The sequence below is a fragment of the Suncus etruscus genome, chromosome 16 (genome assembly GCF_024139225.1).
Source record: "Suncus etruscus isolate mSunEtr1 chromosome 16, mSunEtr1.pri.cur, whole genome shotgun sequence".
NCBI classification, from domain to species: domain Eukaryota; kingdom Metazoa; phylum Chordata; class Mammalia; order Eulipotyphla; family Soricidae; genus Suncus; species Suncus etruscus.
The window spans coordinates 70,753,621-70,773,951 of record NC_064863.1 but is presented as its reverse complement, the minus strand read 5'-3'; the positions used below and the strand labels follow the sequence as shown (position 1 = coordinate 70,773,951).

Below are 20,331 nucleotides of genomic sequence, written 5' to 3'. Positions count from 1 at the left end.
ACCGCTCTGGCCCCTACCCTTATTATCTCTTAATGTGAGCTGGACTCAGTTGTGAAAGGCAGCAGGGCAGAAATGGGAAGAGATCCTGTAGGTTTGCTGATGTTTATATGCTCATCCTATGCTCCCTTGCAGCACCTTCAGTTTAAGTTGCTACAATGGATGCATTTTGAAAGATTTGTGTTTTGCTTAAAAGGACAAATCCAAAGCCAACTACAATAGAATCGATACCCAATTTACAACATACTAGACACAGAGAGGACCACCTATACTAGCAGCCTGGGGGTTTAAAGAGGGGCATATGGGATGAATGCTGGGAACAGGGGTGGAGGGAGGACAATATTGGTGGTGGGAACGCCCCTGATTCAATATCACTATGTACCTAAAATATTACTGTAAAATTTTGTAATCCACTTTGATTAAAATAAAAAAAATGAATGTAAAAAAAAAAAAGGACAGATCTGCTTTTAAGGGAAAGTAGAGCTGATCGTACCCTTTTGTCCTTACTTGGGAGAGGAGCTGGGAATTTTTTATACTAAGAAAGCGTGATTACAGCATTTGTCTGGATCCACCAGGCAGGGGTCTGGCTTTTGTCTTCAAGTATAGGTTGTCGTGGACAAAAATCTAATTCAGCTCTGATCAGAAATGCTCCGTGGACTGGAGAGAGAACATAAGGGTTAAGGTGTTAGCCTATTGTACGTAACTCACCTGATTTCAATCTCCAGAACTGTATATGGTCCCACAGCACCAACATGAGTATTTCCTAAAAACAAAGTCAGGAGTAAATTCTGAGAACTGCTAAGTATGGCCCCCAAAGTAAAGAAAAAGAAAGAGAGAAAAGGAGAGAGAGAAAATAAAGAAAATATGGAGGAAAAAGAAAGAATGAAGAAAAGAAACTGTGACTCTACTCAATTTCTCTGAGTTCTCTTAAGTGTTTCTAAAAATCTTTTAAGTCTGTAGATCATAATAACGCATTTCCATCTGTCAAATGCATTTTTATGGATTTAGTGGGAAATTCAGGCTTTGTCATAGTTACAATGTGATAGAATCATGTGAAATAATTTATATTTTATTTGTACTATTAAGAATGCTGGAACCAATTTATCCAAAGAAAAATATGCTGCCTCTAGCACTCATTAGCTTTGTGATGGGCTTAGAGTTGAGTTACTAAACCACTCTGTTTCTGTTTCTTTTCATCTTTTGGAGATATCAATTATACTTTAATAATTCAGAAAGGTCTGTCTTATTTATAGCAGTCAAAAGTCATTAACAAATATCCATGCTGTGCTCAGGAATATGTCAAAAAGCTTTCTAGAACTTCCTAGAACATACCACTTTATTGTTAGACCACAACCAGAATCATTAAGTGTTTTTTCAAAACACTTATTAAATATTAATTTATTAAAATATTCAAAAACAAAAATTTATGATTTTGTGATATCATGTGCTTCGGTGAGCAATTGCTTTTGCTCCAAGAAAGAAAATGCTATTTGGTAACTTTGTATAAGCTTCCTTTCCAATCTCCTCTTAAAAATCAGCATTTAAGTTTGGGATGTGGGTAGACAGGAACCTGGGAACCCTGGGCAGAGGGGAAAATAGACACTGGTGATAGGATTTGTGCTGGAATAGAGTATGCCTATTAACTCAACTATGAATAGGTATATAAATTATAGTGCTTTGATTAAAAGAAATTTATATTATTTTATAAGTAAAGAGGTATCAAAAGTACTTAAACAGATTAGTAGTAAACAGTTAAGCTAGGTCATTAAAGCATTGAGCTATAACGTGAAATATTTTGAAATTAAAGAGCTGTAATTTAGAGTTATTAATGGTTGAGTATTAGTCATACAATATTTCTGCATTAATCCCACCACCAGTGTCAACATCCTCTCATCAGAGCTGCCACATTTCCTCCCATATCATTCCCTACACCTGATCACCTTCACAGGCAAATTTTATAGTCTGTATTATGAAATGTAATTATAAAATTTGTAATTATGAAAGGTGGTTGTAATTTCGATCATATGTTTTCAACATTGTTACGTCTGTGCTTTGGATATATAGCTATAACACTCTCTCACATCACTGGTATACTTAAGACCAATGAACTCTATTCCTCCTTTATTTATTTTTTTCCTCTGCTTGCTTTCCCCTGATTTCTTTACCTTTCTGTCCTCTTTTCTATATTCTGGGATTAATATTAATTTAATTAATATTAATATTAATATTTTGATACATTATATTTTTATCTACTTATACATTTCCTATATACCACAGATAAGTTATACCATCCCTCTGTTCATCTGAATTACTGTTCTCAACCTTTCTTTTTCTTTCTTTCTTTCTTTCTTTCTTTCTTTCTTTCTTTCTTTCTTTCTTTCTTTCTTTCTTTCTTTCTTTCTTTCTTTCTTTCTTTCTTTCTTTCTTTCTTTCTTTCTTTTCTTTCTTTCTTTCTTTCTTTCTTTCTTTCTTCTTTCTTTCCTTCTTCCTTCCTTCCTTCCTTCCTTCCTTCCTTCCTTCTTCCTTCCTTCCTTCCTTCCTTCCTTCCTTCCTTCCTTCCTTCCTTCCTTCCTTCCTTCCTTCCTTCCTTCCTTCCTTCCTTCCTTCCTTCCTTCCTTCCTTCCTTCCTCCTCTTCCTTCTTTCTTTCTTTCTTTCTTCTTTCTTTCTTTCTTTCTTTTTCTTTCTTTCTTTCTTTCTTTCTTTCTTTCTTTCTTTTTCTTTCTTTTCTTTCTTCTTTCTTTCTTTCTTTCTTTCTTTCTTTTCTTTCTTTCTTCTTTCTTTCTTTCTTTCTCTTTCTTTCTTTCTTTCTTTCTTCTTTCTTTCTTTCTTTCTTTCTCTTTCTTTCTTTCTTTCTTCTTTCTTTCTTTCTTCTTTCTTTCTTTCTTTCTTTCTTTTCTTTTTCTTCTTCTTCTTCTTTCTTTCTTTCTTTCTTTCTTTCTTTCTTTCTCTTTCTTTCTTTCTTTCTTTCTTTTCTTTCTTTCTTTCTTTCTTTCTTTCTTTCTTTCTTTTCTTTCTTTCTTTCTTTCTTTTCTTTCTCTTCTTTCTCTCTTTCTTTTCTCTTTCTCTTTCTTTCTTCTTTCTTTCTCTTTCTTTCTTTCTTTCTTCTTTCTTTCTTTCTTTCTTTCTTTCTTTCTTTCTTTCTTCTTTTTTCTTCTCTCTTTCTTTCTCTTCTTTCTTTCTCTTTCTCTTCTTTCCTTTCTTTCTTTTCTTTCTTTCTTTTCTCTTCTTCTCTCTTTCTCTTCTCATTCTTTCTTTCTCTTCTTTCTTTCTTTCTTTTCTTTTCTTTCTTTCTTCTTTCTTTCTTTCTTTTCCTTCCTTCCTTCCTTCCTTCCTTCCTTCCTTCCTTCCTTCCTTCCTTCCTTCCTTCCTTCCTTCCTTCCTCCTTCCTTCCTTCCTTCCTTCCTTCCTTCCTTCCTTCCTTCCTTCCTTCCTTCCTTCCTTCCTTCCTTCCTTCCTTCCTTCCTTCCTTCCTTCCTTCCTTCCTTCATTTTCTTTCTTTTCCTTTTATTTCTGCTTTTGGACCACAACCAGTAGTGTTCAGGGGCTACTTCTAACTCATTGGAGCTTAGGAGATCATGATGGGCTGATTTGAAGTATCGAATCTTTGGCTTGTTGAGATGTTTCTCTAGCCTCTATATCCTATTTCTTATCAAAGTATGAATTACTTACAGAAAATGAACAAATCAGAGGTATATTAGTTCAATACATTTGTACATTCCCATATATTCCATCATTTATATTGAGATGTAGGCTTTCTCCTGCAGTTTAATTAACTCATGATCTCTATTAAAGAATTCAATTTTTAGACATCTATTATCATTGACTTTTTCCATTTTTAAACTTTTATAAATAGAATACACCATATTTATAGTCTTGTTCTGGCTTCTTTTGCCAGCATTATGTCTATGAGAATCAACTGTGTTAATGATGGGGCATATTTACTTTACTTCTGAATCTAAAGATTTAGTATTGCATAACCCGTTCAATCACTGGTACACTTTAAATTAGTTGCTTCTAGTTTCAGGCCATTGGGAAAAACACTACTGCTATTTTTCTTGTGTTTGTGCTTTCAGGGATCAAACCCAAGCCTTGTGCATTGTAGACCTGCACCCTACCACTGAGCTACATATCTAACCTATGATTATTCCAAAATGGGTTTCTCTCCTCTCCACCCCCTTATTTATGTATCCACAGTGGTCATTCCTAGTGGGGTATGGCCTGGTCTGCAACCAGAGGTGGCAGAGGGTTATCTGGTGAGAGGCATCAATCTTAGGGCTTTATAAAATCAGTCTTATAGACCTGCTAGTTTTATATCTAGGACTTGAACTATCTTCATGTCCTTGAAACATGTATTGAATTTTGGTGGCCAGAGGCTCTGTTGGCATACATAGAGGAATAAAATTTTAGAATAATAGGTAATATATATTTAGTTTTTACCTATATTTATTAGGAATACCTAAATATTTTTCATCAGATGATATTGTAGTTAGGGCTTTGCCTTAGTAGTGGAGCATTAATATCAAATAGGTGAGGTTCATGGTTTAGTCCCTAGCATAGAAAAAGCAAACAAATAAATTGATGGGGCTAGAGTGATAGCTCAGTGGTAGGGCATTTGCTATGCACATGGTTGACCCAGAACAAACCTGGGTTTGATCCCCAGTGTCCCATATGGTCCCCTGAGCCAGGAGCAATTTCTGAGCACATAGCCAGGAGTAACCTCTGAGCGTCACCGGGTGTGGCCCAAAAAAACAAAACAAAACAAAAAATCCCCCAAACTCTCCCAAATTGAAAATGCCTAAACAGAATGAAACACCTAAAAACAAAAGTTATCTTATTCTTATTAACTTCAATGGATAAATTACTCACTATGAGGTATAGACTATATACCACTTCACATAGGCTTTTTTCACATTTTCATGTTGTAAAATATTACATAAACTATAATAAAACATTTTAGTATAGTTTTATTATATTTCAATTAATTTTTAAAAATCTTTATTTCTTCTTTACAGATAATTGATAATGAAATTATTTCTATAAACTACAGTAAAGGAAAATTTTGTATCTCACAATGAGTTTATTAAGTCATTGTCAGAGGTTTACTAAGTTACATGTTCTGGGTTGATCTTCCTCTTATTTGTTTTGTTTCTGAACATTAGGTGGCTTGAATCCACACTGACATCTAAATTTGTATGTTCCAACTGGGATGACAATACTGAAAAATTGTGAAGTTGTGCGTCTTTGTGGTTCAGGAATTCCAACTTCTGGGGTTAATATTTTGGCTTTTCTGAGTGAGTTGTGGTTTCAGTAGCCAAGGCTTCAGAAGTATGAGTGAGAGGATAGTGCCCACATTCACTCCAACAAAGTCGTTCCTACTGAAGCCAATGCAAATACCAGTGTACCCAGGGGGTTGGTCAGTTTGGCATCTCTGCAGAAATCAGTGGTTAAGTAGTGAAGTTGGGTCACTGGCAAAGCTGTGATTGTGGACTGTGAGTACAGCTGATGAGGACTTAGAAGGAAGGAACTTGGCCCACCACTCCTCCCCAGCTATGATTTTTCAGGGCTTTCAAAAATAGAGGGAATCCAAAGAAAGACTTTATCCTAGTCTTCATTCTAGGTCCTGTATAAAAACAAATATCTCTAACTACTGAAGACTGATTTTTCAACCTAATTAAGCAGAATTTTTTCTGGGACCATAAAGAGAGGCATTGGGGTTGAATCAACATGCCTGCAGCCTGTAGTTGTCATTGGACAGTATGCTTCATGGATGGAGACACCCTGTATCTCTTAGGCCAAAGAAATTTTCTTTCTAATTTCTCCAACATTTGATGTGCCTATGCAAAAAAAAAAAAAAAACCAACAACAACAAACAAACAAACTAAACCTGTCCTTTCCCCCTCTTTTTTTATTTCTTCTGTTAATTTTACTTATATTCTAGATAAGGGCTCTCACTTTTCCATAGAACCATAGAACTTGAATTACTTTGTACTGTTTCATATTTTTATGTCTTTTTACAAATTGAGAAAAAAATAGATGGGGCCCAGGTACCAAGTGGTCTCAGGAATATTGAGTGGAAAAAAAAAAGAGAGGTCAGATCTTAACACCCAAGCCAAAGTCAATGACAATAGAATCAAGAGACTCAAAATATAATAAGCTAAACACAAAATGGACCTGTTGCACTAGTAGTCCAGGGGGCTAGAGGTGGAGGTTTGGGGTGCATGTGGGGAACTATGGTGAAGGGAGGTCAACTATGGTGGAGGGAGGTATGACCCTAATTCACTGTCACTAAACATCTAAAATACAACTGTGAAAAAATTGTAATTCACAATGGCCTCAAAAATAAATAAATAAATAAATAGTATTGGTGTATAGAAAGGCCATTGATTTTTGTGTGTTAATTTTGTAGCCTGCCACCTTGCTATATGAGTCTATTGTTTCTAGAAGCTTTTTGGTAGAGTCTTTGGGGTTTTCTAAGTAGAGTATCATGTCATCTGCAAACAGTGAGAGCTTGACTTCTTCCTTTCCTATTTGGATTCCCTTGATATCCTTTTCTTGCCTAATCGCTATAGCGAGTACTTCCAGTGCTATGTTGAATAGGAGTGGTGAGAGAGGACAGCCTTGTCTTGTGCCAGAATTTAGAGGAAAGGCTTTCAGTTTTTCTCCATTGAGGACAATATTTGCCTCTGGCTTGTGGTAGATGGCCTTAACTATATTGAGAAAGGTTCCTTCCATTCCCATCTTGCTGAGAGTTTTGATCAAGAATGGGTGTTGGACCTTGTCAAATGCTTTCTCTGCGTCGATTGATATGATCATGTGATTTTTATTTTTCTTGCTGTTGATGTTGTGTATTATGTTGATAGATTTACGGATGTTAAACCAGCCTTGCATTCCTGGAATGAAACCTACTTGATCGTAGTGGATGATCTTCTTAATGAGGCATTGAATCCTATTTGCCAGGATTTTGTTGAGGATATTTGCATCTGCATTCATCAGCGATATTGGTCTGTAATTTTCTTTTTTCGTAGCATCTCTGTCTGGTTTAGGTATCAAGGTAATGTTGGCTTCATAAAAGCTATTTGGAAGTTTTCCTGTTTTTTCAATTTCATGAAAGAGTCTTGCCAGGATTGGTAGTAGTTCCTCTTGAAAGGTTTGAAAGAATTCATTAGTAAATCCATCTGGGCCTGGGCTTTTGTTTTTGGGCAGACATTTGATTACTTTCTTAATTTCCTCAATAGTAATGGGTGTGTTTAGATATGCTACATCCTCTTCATTCAATCGTGGAAGATTATAAGATTCCAAAAATTTATCCATTTCTTCCAGGTTTTCATTTTTAGTGGCATAGAGTTTCTCAAAGTAGTTTCTGATTACCCTTTGAATCTCTACCATATCAGTAGTGATCTCTCCTTTTTCATTCCTAATACGAGTTATCAAGTTTCTCTCTCTTTCTTTCTTTGTTAGTTTTGCCAGTGGTCTATCAATCTTGTTTATTTTTTCAAAGAACCAACTTCTGCTTTCGTTGATCTTTTGGATGGTTTTTCTGGTTTCCACTTCATTGATTTCTGCTCTCAGCTTTGTTATTTCCTTCTGCCTCCCTATTTTTGGATCCTTTTGTTGAGCACTTTCTAATTCTATGAGCTGCGTCATTAAGCTATTCAGGTATGCCCCTTCTTCTTTCCTGATGTATGCTTGCAAAGCTATAAATTTTCCTCTCAGTACTGCTTTTGCTGTGTCCCATAGGTTCTGATAATTTGTGTCTCCATTGTCATTTGTTTTCAGGAAGGTTTTGATTTCCTCTTTGATTTCATCTCAGACCCACTGATTATTCAGTATGAGGCTATTTAACTTCCAGGTGTTAAAATTTTTCTTCTGTGTCCCTTTGTAGTTTATATATAATTTCAGGGCTTTGTGGTCAGCAAAGGCAGCCTGCAAAATTTCTATCCTCTTGATATTATGGAGGTATGTTTTGTGTGATAACATGTAGTCTATCCTAGAGAATGACCCATGTACATTAGAGAAAAATGTGTATCCAGGCTTCTGGGGGTGGAGTGTCCTGTATATATCTACTAGGCCTCTTTCTTCCATTTCTCTCCTCAGGTCTAGTATATTCTTGTTGGGTTTCAGTCTGGTTGACCTGTCTAGTGTTGACAATGCCGTGTTGAGGTCTCCCACAATTATTGTGTTGTTATTGATATTATTTTTCAGATTTGTCAACAGTTGTATTAAATATTTTGCTGGCCCCTCATTCGGTGCATATATGTTTAGGAGGGTGATTTCTTCCTGCTGTACATATCCCTTGATTAATACAAAATGTCCATCTTTGTCCCTTACAACTTTCCTAAGTATAAAGTTTGCATCATCTGATATTAATATGGCCACTCCTGCTTTTTTTTGGGTGTTGTTTGCTTGGATGATTTTCCTCCAGCCTTTTATTTTGAGTCTATGTTTGTTCTGACTATTCAGGTGCGTTTCTTGTAGGCAGCAGAAGGTTGGATTGAGTTTTTTGATCCATTTAGCCACTCTGTGTCTCTTAACTGGTGCATTTAGTCCATTGACATTGAGAGAAAGAATTGTCCTGAGAGTTAGTGCCATCTTTATATTAAAGTTTGGTGTGTCTGTTGGTAAGCCTTGTCTTAAAGTATGCTGTTCAGTTTTTCTTTTAAGAATGGTTTTGTGTCTGTGAAGTTTTTGAGCTGTTGTTTGTCTGTGAAACTATGCATTGTTCCTTCAAACCTGAAAGTGAGTTTTGCTGGGTGCAGTATTCTAGGCGAAGCATTTATTTCATTGAGTTTTGTCACTATGTCCCACCACTGCCTTCTAGCCTTGAGTGTTTCTGGTGAATCTGCAGTAAATCTCAAGGATGTTCCCTTGAATGTAATTTCTCTTTTCGATCTTGCTGCTTTCAGAATTCTGTCTCTATCTATGGGATTCGTCATAGTGACTAGGATGTGTCTTGGGGTGTTTTTTCTGGGGTCTCTTTTAGTTGGCACTCTTCGGGCATGCAGGATTTGATCACATGTATTCATTATCTCTGGTAGTTTCTCTTTAATGATGTTCTTGACTGTTGATTCTTCCTGGAGATTTTCTTCCTGAGTCTCTGGGACTCCAATGATTCTTAAGTTGTTTCTGTTGAGCTTATCATAGACTTCTATTTTCATCTGTTCCCATTCTTTGAGTAATTTTTCCATTGTTTGATCATTTGCTTTGAGGCTTTTTTCCAATTTCTTCTGCTGTATGTAATTGTTATGTATCTCATCTTCCAGTGTACTGATTCTATCCTCAGCTGCTGTTAACCTGTGGGAAATCTCAAACATGTTTTTCTTCAATTCATCTACTGAGTTTCTCAGACCTGTTATTTGATCTGAAATTTCTGTTTGGAGTTTTCTCATTTCTATCTTTATATTCTCCTGATTCTTTTTAGTTTTCTCTTCTATACTTTGTTTGAGTTCTTTGAACATGTTCCATATTGCAACTCTAAACTCCTTATCTGAGAGACTGACTAGGTGGTTGGTCATGTTCAAGTCATCAGAGTTGCCATCTTCATTCTCTATGTCTGGCACTGGCCCGTGTTGTTTCCCCATTGTCACACTAGTACTGCGTGTTTTTCTACGTGTTGTGATTGTATTCATCGGCTAAATGCTGTGCACCGTCGCGAAGGGGAGCGGAGCAACCGTGCTCCTCTGGCTTCTCCCTTTCTGGGCGTGTCGACTCACCTCCACGGAATGCTCACAGGAAGGCAGGCTGGCAGATGGGCCGCACCCAGGATGAAATCAGGCCAAAAATGCAGGACAGCAGAGTAGAGAGGCAGAAGGGTGCTGGCATCTGAGATCCAGCGAAGTTCAGTGGCTCCTCCCTTTCTGGGCGTGTCGACTCACCTCCACGAAAGGCTCACGGGAAGGCAGACTCCCCGGAAAGCTCACAGGAAGGCAGGCTGGCTGATGAGCCACACCAAGGGTGAAATCAGGCCGAAAATGCAGGACAGCAGAGTAGAGAGGCAGAAGGGTGCTGGCATCTGAGATCCAGTGAAGTTCAGTGGCTCCTCCCTTTCTGGGCGTGTTGACTCACCTCCACGGAAGGCTCACGGGAAGGCAGATTCCCCGGAAAGTTCACAGGAATGCAGGCTGGCTGATGAGCCACACCAAGGGTGAAATCAGGCCGAAAATGCAGGACAGCGGAGTCAATAAATAAATAAATAAATAAATAGAGTGAGTCTATGGAGCTGGCTAAATATAGACATGGCAAAGGAATTTTTCTAGAACTTCAGTTTTGTGTGATATTTTTGAAATGATGACAGTAGAGTAGCAAATGTATCCAAAAACAATTCTAGTGAGTAAAATTTAAGTTTCTTAAGTCAGCCTAATTGAAAGGAGGTCAGAACCCAGTCTTTTTTTCAAAATCTTCATACTGTAAATTTGGATTCTGTGTATTTCTTTTACCTACTATATTTATTTTATTAAAATATTCTTATTGCAAATAGAAGACCAGGACTTTCTGACTTTATCTAATTTCTTTTACCTGAAATGTCCCAGGTTTCACTCAATTGTGAGAACAAACAATGACATTATCTTTTTTCTTTTTGCTAATTCCTTACATGTACTACTACATAGACAACTCAGTTCTTGGTCAAGTTTCTGTAGGGTCACAAGAGTTTTCCGTAAAAAATATCTCAGATTTACTAATGGAAATTTCCTCCTCTGAGAGCAAGAGGCAGCTGAAGAAAGTGGAACTGCCTTGGTTGTCAGCTTTCCAGAAAAATGTGTGTTGTGTATATCTATCTGTTCCATAACCCTGGGGAGGATGTGCTGTTGTACTTTAGTGAATAAATGGTAGAACACTCTTCCAGCAGCCCAGAGGAAAACTTAGGCCCGAAGGCCTCAGAGCAGCACAGTTTGTTCTCTGTTTTATAGTTCTTTATGAACACAATGCAATGCCTTAAGGCTCTGCTCTTACCACCTTCCCCACTGGAGTTCAACATCTGTTCCTAAATCAAAGAGGAAGTGTGTATATCATAGCATCCCCTCTATTGTGTTCTGCTTCAACTGCGTGTGTTCTTCCTCCTGATCAGTGCATAAAATTTCTATACCCTCTTCCTTTCTCATATATTTTAGTACTTACATATATGTGTTTTTAGGTAGTTACTAGCTTAGTTCCATAAACAAGAAATCCTATAATAATACTCCACAAGCTCTGATCTCTCTGGTGATCAGCTTCTCTAAACTGGTGAGTGATCCCAAATCTTTCCTCAGCAGACATTTTTAGAAAGGTGTGAAGGTTAATTGAACAAATTGTTATCCTTTTTGTTCCTCCAGACACAATCAGTTAGTAGAGGAAATCCATGTTTATGTTTCTAATGTTCTTTATCTCTGTAATGTGCCTTTCAACAGTGTCTGGATTCACAGATTGAGAGAGACAGAGTGTGTATAGATTTGTATCATGACCTCCATTCTTAAAGAAGGAAGCTTCATCACTTATTGAACAACACATTCAACATCCTTAGACCCTAGTTTGCTACTTCAGCATTTTAAAAGTTGGCCTTTGTCAACAGACAAATTTTTTCTAGTGGAATTAGTGAGTATAAAAGAGTCAGAAAGTCATGACCTTCTCAGGAAAACCTGCTGGTGGGGCTTCAATTTGGTGTCCTTTCTAGTGCTTTCCATTTCTAACCATGAAGGGAAAAATATTAGATGAAGTTATGTGAGGCATAAGTTCATTAATAAAGGAAAAAATTATATTGATATAAAATTTTCTTTGCCTGGCTGTAGATAATTAGAGGGGTTATCTGCTATAGTGAATCATAGATCTTGTTTCATCATGAATTTTTGTGATTGGGGTGATATCTTAATTTTGGTACCTATTTTTCATTCAAGTGGTTATAATATTTAGACCCAATATACAAAGTGAGTGTGAAGATTTCTCACATAACTGCTGGAACCCACACAATATGGACTCTTTGTGTAAAGGGTAGAGAAATGGAGAAAAAGGAAGTGATAGAGAGAAACAAAGACTTGTTTTCTGCAAGGTGCATGTGAAGACAGAAGGAAAAAAAAATAAAAGCAGTGTGCAGTGGTTGAATTTTTTGTGTGTGTGAAAAGAAAAAGAGAAAGATCCAGTCAAGGGAAATTTGCTTGCTTTTTCATGCCTATCTAATGAAAGAGGTTGGGGCCAAGTCAGCTTCTCATATATGGTTTACTGTTCCAGATTAGAAACCACAGAACTGTTGTTTCTGCCTTTCCAGCACATCCTTACCAGGTACTGGAATAGAGCAATTTTTTTGATAAATGCTACTTGAATGACCCTATTTAACTTTTATATCAGTATCCATTGCTAGATTTGATTTCTGCCTCTTCCTTCCACCAAGATCTGGCGACTTTCACTCTTTTTATAAGTCTGACCAATTTCGGCTGCTCTAAAAAGAGGGAATGGTTTAAACAACTACTTATTTCTCATCATCATGGAGGCTAGGATGTGTAAGAATCAGTTTCTTATGAGGTTACATCTTGGTTCACTCATAGTACCTTCTTTTTCTCACTCAACAGAAGGAGTGAGAAGATTGTCTAAGTTTCCTTTTATAAGGATGCTAACACCACTTACAAGATATCCACCGGAGTGATTTAATTATCTCCTGAAATATTATCTCCAAGGCCTTATATTGAAATTAAAAAATTTCAGTATCTGAATTTTGAGGACAATAAAAACATTTTATTCTGGTACCACTATTCCATGTATCTGTCCATGCATACGTAGGTGCAAGCATAGACTCTGCACATCTAGAGACCTGCACTTATAGCTATGAGAGATAAATTGGCAGGGGTCAGATAAAAATTATATCCTAAGTTTCTCTTTCTAAATGAACTATGAGAGATATTTTAGATGTCATTACTGCTAGAAACAGGATGCCCCAACTAATCCAAATTCCACCTTATTTCACATGGAACTCTGAGCGACTTAATTCACAGGACATCCTTTTGTCTGTACCTTCTTATTGCCTCCTATATATTGGCTGTCAAGAAAGCAAGCTGAATCTGCATAATAAATATAAAAAACAGTTATCAGGAACCATTAGAGAATCAGACAGTAAAAGGAGATTAAGAGAGACTTATAGAAATATGAGTTCTTTCTAAGAGTACATAGGAATGTACTTAGGTACATAGGAATGGCTAAAACCTTGAGTTGCTGAGGAAAAACAAATGCCAGTTATTTTTATATATGACACAGAACAAAATGAGAGAGACTAACAAAATGTGTGTGGTTAGAGAGAAGACTTGACATAATTTTTGTTCTAAGTATCAGAATGAGTAGAAAAGAATGTGCCTCAACATAATAGAATTAGGGGAGCTGTGCCCTGGTGAGATTTCTTGCATGGAATATGAGTTGGACAATATAGTTCATGAAAAATAAGGTATTGTGAGTACATATTTTCTTTAAGAGACATGTAGGCTAAAATATTATTTTAGAGTATCTTATAGAATTGGATAATTCTAAAGTTTAGATTAATTTTTAATAAGATGGTGGAGTACAAGGTAAACAATGTCTAATATATGAATCTAGATACATAGAATAAAATGCTTGTAATGTGAAATAGCACAAAATTAAAATGAAATTTATGATATGTAAAATATACAACAAAAAAGTTGGTTAATGGAATTATCAATAGTTATAAGCCAAAAAAAAACCCAAACAAACAGGAGCCAAAAAAAATCATACATTGATAGGGTACTTGTCTTGAACCCAGGTTTGATTTCTGGCATCCAAATCCTCTGAAAGTAATAACTAAATACAGAACTAGGGATAAGCCCTAACAAAACTTGATGTAGCCCAAAACCAAACAAAACCAAAATAAAACAAAATAACTCCAAATAACAATAGATGTAAAATATACAGTGTTTGTAATCACTTCAAAAATCAGTTATGACAACAACCATGCTATTATTTTTCTGAAAACAAATATAGGAAGCTGAGAGTAGGCAGGTAGAAATATTAAGATATTGATATTCCTATGAGAATAAAGAAGGTCAGATAATTAGTTCACGAGATAAAAGTGAGGAAAGTCAGATGACAATGAGTAAAATCTGTGAAGCTAGAAAGTTTTATTATGGAACTGTCTCATGGGAAGAAAAAGTGATTAGAAATGAAAACAGGACAAACAAAGGCACCACAAAATGAAGAAATAAAATATTTAAAAACAGACCTGGTATCTTGGGAAGGGAAGAACAAAATCAAGCCTTGAAAAGTGTGTGTAAGCATCCCAGGGTTTATGGCTTATTATTATGTTATAAAAATGTCTTTTTAAGATTATATTTGAGAGTTTTGAGTAAAGGGGAAGCTATGCTATAGCTAAAAATTGTTATATTTTATATATAACATAAATATTTATATATTTAAGCTGCATAACTACCTGTAAATGTAGGCTTGATTAAAAGGAAACATGTGGGCTCGGAGAGATAGCACAGCGGCGTTTGCCTTGCAAGCAGCTGATCCAGGACCAAAGGTGGTTGGTTCGAATCCCGGTGTCCCATATGGTCCCCCGTGCCTGCGAGGAGCTATTTCTGAGCAGACAGCAAGGAGTAACCCCTGAGCACCACCGGGTGTGACCCAAAAACCAAATAAATAAATAAATAAATAAATAAATAAATAAATAAATAAATAAAATAAAAGGAAACATGTGACTAAGTCTTGTTTAAAAACCTATTTTGGGAAAAATATTAATTGAACAAAAATCTCAGAATGCCAACAGTCAGTTAAGATCCATGTTACATTTGAACCAATGATATGCATTTTTGCACCCCCCCTGATAATGCATTTTTTAAACATAGTTAAGTCATCTTCAGCCTATCCTTGTGGTTAATACCATAGGCCATTTCTAAAATAATTTAATGGGAGGAGTAGAAAATGAAAGTATAGAGACAGCAGCGAGTACATAGAATCTGTTATATTCTATATACAATCTGTTGTTGATGTATGTAAGTTTGAATTTAGAAAACAAGGACCAGAAGAAGAATAAATAGTTCACCTTTGGCCACCACAGTTATGGATGTATGCAGTCAAAACCACATATGTAGTTTTGTTTTTTGCTGTTTTATAGTTATTTTTATTAATTGCTTTATTTAAGCACCGTGGTTACATGTTTAACTTTAGAATGATTATTGTAATACTGAGCTGCCATTGACCAGAAATCCTGCCGATAGGATGAATAGTAATCATCACAGATTTATTATGCTATTTGTATTATATATTGTACTCTTAGAATGAAATTAATGCTGAAAATATTAAAAATCATACAAAGAAATACTCTTCTAATAAGAAAGTGATGAAGTAAATATATAAAATTTGCATTAATGACATAGACAACTCTTACATTTTTTATTTTTTGGTCTTGGGTTTACTTCTAACTCTAGGATCAGATATCTCCTGGTGGACTTGAGGGCTAAACAGAGTGCCAAGGGTCTAACTTAGGTCTGCCACATACAATGCAAGCTTTTTAACCTGCTGTACTCTCTTTGGCCCCAATAATTCTTAACTATTTTAATCATTTTTATGTATCTGAACTACATGTACAGATAAAAAAACTATATATATACATGTATATATGTATATGTATATGTATATGTATATATATATATATGTATATATATGTATATATATATATATATATATATATATATATATACAGAGACAGCGAGAGAGGGAGAGTTTGATTTTTTTTTTAAATAATCAAACTTCTCGTAGGGAAGGTCCTAATATTACCATGGCACTGACTTGCTCCACGGTGTGGTCATATGGCACCATGACGATTTGAAAACAGCTACAACTTGCCGGTTTCCCTACCGTGCCACCTAACAGTGAGATGAAACCAAAATACACTCCATGGCACCCTGACTTTGACATAAAATAGGTGAAAAAACCAAGATCTCTAATTACAGAAGCCTGACTGCAACAACATGATAGAGCAGAAATTTTGGGGGCACCACACAAAAAGTCTTTGGGGGTTAGACAACTTAGTATGCTCAAAGCCTGTAGTTAGTCCTATCATGGGATGATTCATGGGTAGGAACACCCTGTTTGTAGGCAAAGGGTATTTCCTTTCTATTTTCCCCAACTTTTACTGTACCTATGCAAAGAAAGTGGCACCACATTTTTATCTTTTAGATAGGGACCCTTGCCTTTTTCGGTTTGTTTTTGTTTTGGGGCCACACCCGGCGGTGCTCAAGGGTTACTTCTGGCTGTCTGCTCAGAAACAGCTCCAGGCAGGCACGGAGGACCATATGGGACACCGGGATTCGAACCAACCACCTTTTGTCCTGAATCGGCTGCTTGCAAGGCAAACGCCGCTGTGCTATCTCTCCGGGCCCGACCCTTGCCTTTTTCATAGAACCTTGGGACATAAATTACTTTGTTTTACTTCACATTTCTGCATTTTTCTATAAAATTAAGAAGAGTGAAAAAGAAAGGATGGGGACTAGTCGTCTCAGGTCCATTTTGGAGGTAAGAAAGGACAGAACTAAATATCTAGCCAAAGTCAACAACAATAAAATCAAGAGACCCAAATTATAATAATCTAAACTGAAAATGGTCCTTTTATACTGACAGGCTGGGAGGCAAAGTGTGGTGGTATAGGATGTACGCTGGGAACATTGATGGAGGATGGTCTACAATGTGGTGGGTTTAACCCTAATTCATTGTATGTCTGAAATACAACTATGAAGGACTTTTAAAATCACAATGGTTTCAATAAAATAAAATTTAAAAATAATCATTTTAAATCTCTGGATTTAACCAACATACTTATTGAAAATAAATTTGGATGCTTGGTCCTTTTCAAAATAGACTGGTATATTTCAAATTTTTATCTTAGTTATTTGAAATGAAATAACATTTACCACTTAAGCTGATGTGATAGATTTGAATATTTTCTGGGAAAAGTGGGCTTTTATTTTTGTTGTTGTTGTTGTTTTGGGGCCACACCTGGTGGTTCTCAGGTGCTATTTCTGGCTCTGCACTCAGGAATTGCTCCTGACAAGTTTGGGGGATTGAATCCAGGGATAGAACTGGGTCCATCCCGGATCATCTTCATGCAAGGCAAATGCCATACCACTGTTCTATCACTCCCAAAAGTTGGCTATTATATTTTATGTGTGCTTTTGTAAGAGTATACTTTCTGTTTAGAAGTCAATTTTCCTTTCTTTTTTAAAATAATAATTTTTTTAAGCATCATGGTTACAAAAATGTTTGTAGTTAGGTTTCAGTCATTGAATTTACACCACCCTTCACCAATGTAACTTTTTCCTACCACCAATGTTTCCCATTTATCTCCTCCCACACCCCTGCATATCTAAGAGAGAGACCTTCTATTTATCTTTCACTATCCTTGTCATATTAGTTGTTTGTGTAGTTATTTCTCTACCTGCACTCACCATTCTTTGTGGTAGGCTGGTCCTTCTGGCTTACATCTCTACTGTCTGGGTATTATTATCATAGTCTTTTATTTTTCTTAATTCCCACATATAAGTGAAAGTATCCTGTGCCTTTATCTCTCTCTCTGACTCATTTACCTCAGCATGGTAGTCTCCAGGTCCATCAATATATAGGCAAATTTCATGACTTCAATTTTCCTAACAGCTGCATAGTATTCCATTGTGTATATGTACCACATTTCTTTAGCCACTCATCTGTTGGGTTTCTGGGTTGTTTCCAAATTCTAGCTATTGTAGTGCTGAAATGAACATAGGAGTACAGAGGGTATTTTTGTGTGTGTGTTTCTGTGTTTCTAGGGCATATCTTTAGAAGTGGCATTGCTGGATCATATGGAAATTAAATATTCTGTTTTTTGAGGAATATCCATATTGTTTTCTATAAAGGTTGGACTAAATGCTATTTCCACCTACAGTGAATGAGAGTTCCTTTTCTCCCTGCATCCACACCAGCACTGGTTGTTCTTGTTTTTGTGATGTGTGCCAGTATCTGTGGCTCAAGATTACCGGTAAAACAATTGCTGACAAATTTGAAGGAAGACATCAGTAGCAACACAGAAATAGTGAGAGACTTCAACACTGCCTTGTCATTCCTTGATAGACCAACCTGGCTGAAACCTAACAAGAATATACTAACTCTGAATGGAGAAATGGAAAAAATTGACTTACTCAATATACATATGGCCTCTCTAGAAAATTATACACATTTTTCTCCAATGCACCTGAGTCATTCTCCAAAATAGATCAAATGCTGGCCCATAAAACATACCTCTATAAAATAAAGAGGATAGAAATTGTATGAACTGCCTTCTCAAATCATAATGCACTGAAATATTTTATAGCTATCATTAAAAATCAGCAGAACACACAAGATGAGAGAGAACTAGGACCACTCAGGGACTGGGTGGGGAGGGTAGCAAGTTTGTGAGAGAAATTGATTTTAGAATCAACTGAGTATTTAGTCAGAGTGCTTTACCCTGCTGTCTCTTCTACTTCACCTCATTCTACCTCAGGAGAAATTATTCCAGTTGAGGACACAGCGAATCTCTTATAGGCTTTGGAGAAGAAAATACTTCAGTTACTAGAATTCAATGCATGTTTAATAAAAGGCATTTTAATAATAACCCCCTGGACTGGTCTTATTTAGTAAAAAGTAGATGTCTTTGTTTACATATTAAAGTGTGCAAACAATAGTACATATAAATCTCTAGAACTTGACCAAGATTTATTTTGAGTCCCAGTCATTTCAGTTTTATGGGGAAATAGAATCATTGTAATTCCTGGAACCACCCCTTCCTCCCTCAAGATTACATCAGATGTCTAGCATCTTCTGCTGTGGGAAGATCTCCATAAAAAAAAAAAAGAAATGAAAACTATTGAAGGAACATATTTGTTGCTCTTTAAAAGTAAAATGTTCTTTCTTTAGAAGGGAAAAATATGTCAAATATTTGTATTGTTTATATTTCTTAATGAATTGCCTATGAATGAAATTCTATATGAAAATCACTAGTGTTAAGTGAATAAGGGAAATATTAAGTCCTACCACATGGCAGTCAAAAAAAGATTGGGTGTTCTATTTGTCATTTTTCCTCTAAGATTTTGACCTTGGTCTAAAGGGCTTTTCAGACTAGGTGACATTTTTGTAGGCTCTAGGCTATGCCTAAGGGGAATTATTATTTTTTTATAAATTTGTGGTGCCTTTGTAAATTCTTATTGCCACCAAGTTCTAAATATTTTATAATATAATTAGTTAAAATTCACATACTAGTGAAACTCTACAGTTTAGATATATGTATTCAAGGGTCAACAGTATCAATATATTTATTTCAATAATTGCACATACATAAACTAACTGGCTTGGTAAATTCCTAGAATATCTATAGGAGACAATAATATAAAAGGAAGTCTGGAACCCTCAGGCATTCTCAGCTGAAACTGCTGCCTATGAATAAAATGTCTTCTGAGAAATATTAACTGTTCCGAAGATCTTTCTACTGAATTGAGTCATGGCCTCTCATAATATAAAGTTATTAAGGTGTTTAATAAGTATAACAAGTCCAGAACCAGCTGACTTTAAGGAATAAATATTGTTTAATTGAATGATTAGGATTGTATACTGACTAAATTGACCTATTGAGAAAATATTAAAATTTCTTTGGAAAATTTGGTAAGACTGAACTGTTACTGAAAATAGAATTATAGGATCTCAATACAGGGAGTATTATAGTCAGTTATACTGACAATGAAAAGGAGAATGTACTTAAGATACATGATGGAATATGAGGAATGCTAGATGAAGAAGTCACTAATTCTTCATTTACTTATATAATTGCTCATCTATCAAATTGTTTTCAACTAATGTATGAAATATGGTGGTTATAAGAATAAAGCTTAACCTCTTCCAATAAGAAGTTCTAGGCCTGGTAAAGAAGATATAGGAGTAAAGAGACACTTATAAAATGCATCTATAGAATAAAATCTTACAGAAATGTGTATATGCTCTGGGAATAGCCAGAAGAGCAAAGAGAATGACTTTTTATTAAAGATTTAGATGGATGATGGATCGGTGAGAATTCTTGGCTGATATGAGAAGATTGAAAAGGAAATGTGAATAAAAATAGCAGTGGTGAAAAAGTAATTATAGTTGGGAGGGAGACATTTCTTATACTGTTTCCTTTTACATATTCATGATATGGTTATTCACCAAAGAGTATGTGTGATCCCACTATGAAAGTAATGAGGATCCATTTATGGCCTGTGGGAAAGTAGCAAATCTCATAGCAGCTGTGCATATACGAGACAACATGAACCAAATATGCCCTATAGAATTTTTCACACCTCAAGGTTATTTAATTTCATCTGAAGACA

The 20,331-nt window shown here is 35.8% G+C and overlaps 1 protein-coding gene across 1 annotated transcript in view; it reads left to right on the top strand.

The window, feature by feature from the left end:
- The window catches only part of RASGEF1B (RasGEF domain family member 1B), a 672,276-nt gene that overhangs the window by 261,720 nt on the left and 390,225 nt on the right, over positions 1-20,331 (top strand). The gene's annotated exons all lie outside the window — the stretch shown is intronic.